This window comes from Rutidosis leptorrhynchoides, chromosome 3 (assembly GCF_046630445.1).
Source record: "Rutidosis leptorrhynchoides isolate AG116_Rl617_1_P2 chromosome 3, CSIRO_AGI_Rlap_v1, whole genome shotgun sequence".
In the NCBI taxonomy this organism is placed as follows: domain Eukaryota; kingdom Viridiplantae; phylum Streptophyta; class Magnoliopsida; order Asterales; family Asteraceae; genus Rutidosis; species Rutidosis leptorrhynchoides.
Window position 1 is genome coordinate 357,866,105 of NC_092335.1, and position 4,345 is coordinate 357,870,449.

Consider the following 4,345-nt stretch of genomic DNA (forward strand, 5'->3'; position numbering starts at 1 on the left):
ATGATATGTTTACTTATCAAAATATCATGTTAACTATATATATAACCATATATATGTCATCATATAGTTTTTTTTACAAGTTTTAACGTTCGTGAATCACCGGTCAACTTGGGTGGTCAATTGTCGATATGAAACATATTTCAATTAATCAAGTCTTAACAAGTTTGATTGCTTAACATGTTGGAAACATTTAATCATGTAAATATCAATCTCAATTAATATATATAAACATGGAAAAGTTCGGGTCACTACATGAGCCTCATCAGCAGTCTTAATCATAACATTTCCTCCCGCTGAGGTGTCAATTTCCCTTCTAGTTGCAATGTCACAACCCTTAAAAATGTAGTTACAATTTGGAAAGTAGTTAACCCATGTTGTGGACAAGCCCGTAACATCTGGTTGAACCGTACCCAAGCAGCATATAAAGTTTCATTATTTTTCTGTCTAAAATTAACAATTTCAGTTTGAAAGTAACGGCTTTTGATGCGGGAAAGACCCTAGTCAAAACATTTTCAACCATCATAGTCCAAGTAGTGATTTCTCCCCCAGATAAAGAATTTAACCAGTCTTTAGCATCATCCTTAAGAGACCAAGGAAATAACCTAAGGTAAATAGTTGCATCATCAACACCAATAATTTTAAACAAATTGCAGATTTCTTTGAATTGACGGAGATGAACATTAACATCCTCTTTTACAGTACCTTTAAATTGGTTATCTTTAATTAGATGAAGAATAGGACCCTTAATTTCAAAAGTATCTTTGATCTGAGGTTGAGTGATAGAGTGACCAAGACCTTGACGACCAGCTTTCATTAAAGCTTTCATCAAATTATCAGCAGCAGCCATCTCAGAGTCTGAATCAAAAAGAAATCCGAACTGATAAAAATAAGGAGTTGTTAGTGAGGACGGACATGAAGAATGTGGTGATGAGGTTTGTCCTTCGTCAAAATTTAATTTTCAAATGTGAGATTCTTTAACTCTTAAATTAGATATGGTCACTAGTTTTTTAGGATCTGGTAATGGTTTTAATAGGATTGGATGTTTAGATCGGGTAGTCATATGCCATATGACCAATTAAAGAAATATATTTAGTGTGGATTTAAAAGTATATTTATATGTGAATTTATGGATTTTATATGTGAATTTATGGATTTTATATTTATATTATATTTATATGTGAATTTATGGGATTATAGATTTAAGATTTGAAATTAATTTATAATGAAGCTGGTAGGATTTATTTGAGATTTGGAATTATAGATAAATAAATATAATTACTTAATTTGTAGAAGAAGTGATAATATATATATTAGATACTTAATAACAACTTTTATCGCTAGCAATAAATAACTAAATATATATCTGTTTATTGACTCTTTCAATTCAAATGACCGTCAACGTCTAGGTTCAATCAGAAGCCTTTAAATCAGAACCCCAACAACCATTCCCTAAAGGAGGACAATCACCATTCGTCAAGAAATATCAATAAATTTCTTTATATTTAAGTATTTATTTTTACCGCAAGTCACCGGAAGCAGCGCAAAAAAGTTGACGTGCGAAAAGTGTGTGTGTGCTTAATTTATATTTTCTTAAACTTTTAAATTTATATAACCTTGATTTAATTCACTTTTAACATCCAAACGAGCAACAAAACCCGATCAAGTGTAATATAGTAATTAGTAAGTTAAGGTATCGTTCCAAAGAGACTACATGTAGCAAATAATGAGTTGTTATTAATCTTTAGTCTATCTCTTGTAAAAGAGGTAGAAGTATTATATTATTATTATAGATTGTAATTAATTATTGGTAAAAAACTATCTTAGGAAAGATAGCATATTGAATTAACTTTAATTAAATATATTAAAATAGAGTGATTACTTAGATATACAAATCATAAGGGTTTCATTTATAATATAGTTTCAATATTCATATTGATGCATAGTAAAATAACAATCATCGACCAATTATTATCCTTTAAAGAAGGTTAAACTATAAACCACATAAAAATCATCAAGTAGGACTTAAACATTTATTAGCTAAAAGTTGTGAAACAAAGCTTATAACCTAACTCTTAAACTTCAATTGATTACATGATAATCATTACCTAATCTTGTGATGAGGACTAAGGCAATAATCAATCAGACTGACAAATAAATAAACTGATAAGCTTTTATACTTTCATGCAATTGAATAATTGAATTAAACAAACTATATTTCTTTGAATAAGCCTAACAATAATTCTTCTTATTATATGAACATAATCTTTATTTTATCTAGTTTACTATTATCCACGATTTTTAACCATATTTCATGCAATCCATAAGCTTTGTTTTATGTGATTAACCTTAAAACTAGATGAATAGAGTAAAGACTTCTTTACAATTAAGTACTAGTTAATCCTAACTCGTATTACTTAATAATTAAGCATTTAAACAAGATCTGTAACATGGCAATAAATAAACCGAAAAATATTAATTACAGAAACATAATTACACAATTCTAGAAAAGACCAGAAACTGCACAATTCGACTCACCGGACCGGCGGCTAGGCAAAGCAAGCCGGCGGCTGTGAGTATGCCAGCCGGCAGCTAAGAATAGAGCAGACGGCGGCTTCATCAAGACAATTTTGTAACTTCATCTAAGTAACCACTATGAACGTTTAGTTCATAATTGGAGATAAAAAATAACATAAAAGCATAAATATAATCATAATAAAAGAGATACAATAATTAAAAAGTAGAAGTACATTGATAAAGTAATTAAGAATGAATAAAACTTGAATTGAATTGAATAAAGTTTTAATTTAACTTGAATACAATGTAGAAAATAATCCTAAAACCCTAACTAATTCGTAACTTTAAAGTAAAGAACGAAAAGATAAAATTGCATATGAAAACTGAGAAATTCGTCAACTATTTATAATTCATGATTCGTAAATCCAGTCGGTAGCTCAAACAGCCCCAGCTGGTGACTGAGTATGGCGGTTACTTTATCTCCAAGCCAAACTTGATCTTCACGTACGCAGAAACTTCTGGAACCCCATCCAGCCGGCGGCTCATTTGATCCAGCCGGCGGTTAACATGGCCGAATGATTTATTTCGTTAATTATCTGACTTGAGCTCCAAGCACTCATTTAGACGGCGGCTAACTTCACTTTTACTTGCATTCCAAGTTCTTTATTTAGAGATCGAAGATTCTGGAATTTCACTGCATTAGCCGATGGCTCAAATGATCCTAGTCGGCAGCTCTGTAGCCTTTTTCCAGATTTTCCTATTTGTGTCCTGTTTTATCACATTTTCTAACAAACACATCAAAAATACCTGTTTACATATTTTATTAACTTTTAAGCATAAAAAGTATCAAAATTGATGTTTAAATACCAAGATAACTCCTCAAAATGCCTCTGAAAATATGTATAAATTAGGAGTTATCAAATTCTCCACACTTAAACCTTACTTGTTCTCAAGCAAGCTTTTATGGTTTCTTAAGTTTTTATGATTTTCAAAGAGCTAATAGTCAAGGTTAACCCATTTATTCTCTAATCCTAAGGTTAAGCCAAGTTCAGAAGAACTTCAATCCTTATTAGTGGAACGGAAACCTATCAACGCATTTTAAGAAAAGAGTTTCTTTCTGAAAGATATAAATTAATAACCTTATCATAGACAATAAGAGTTATTATATCAAAATATTTAATAAAATTAGAATTGTACTTAGGTTAATGTAGAACTTTTTAAATATTCAAATTCATTCCCTTGTCTACATTAATACAGAAAAATTGCATAAGGATTTAAGTGTATTAACCAATTAACCTCCTTAGTCTAATTAGAAATATCTTAAAAAAATCTCAAGTTATTAAATATGTTTTTATCATTATCATTTTCTTAATTTTTTTCATGCCTTCAGTGGATCCATGCATACTATGCCCTATGGTAGGGGCTATAAGTCCACAATCGTTACACATATTTGGCATTACTTTTCAGATCTTTCTATTTTTAAAGATAGTACTTCCTGCATTTAGTAAAGACCCACCACAACTGTTAGTTAATTTGTACACCCACAAACATCCAAAGATCAAACATTTTATAGAAAACTTGAGGCAATACAACATGTGTGATGCCCCGTACAAAACCATCGTGTACGAATCATCAACAACAGAATCATTACAAGGTCAAATACTATATGCGGTTTCAAAAAAAGTTTGCATTCATGAATAAAGGTGATGTCTTAACCAACATCAAATGTCTTACAACAAAAGTATGCTTCAATGAATAGAAGCAATTAGTAATAGTGCGTGACCTAATGGTCGTTACAAATCATTTTTTCAAAAGGTAACATAGTTTAAAT

The 4,345-nt window shown here is 30.3% G+C and overlaps 1 non-coding gene across 1 annotated transcript; it reads left to right on the forward strand.

Moving 5' to 3' along the window:
* Window positions 1-366: 366 nt before the first annotated feature.
* LOC139903368 (small nucleolar RNA R71) lies at window positions 367-472 on the forward strand. Its single transcript, XR_011778193.1, has one exon. It is a non-coding gene; the product is annotated as a small nucleolar RNA R71 (small nucleolar RNA).
* Window positions 473-4,345: the final 3,873 nt, after the last annotated feature.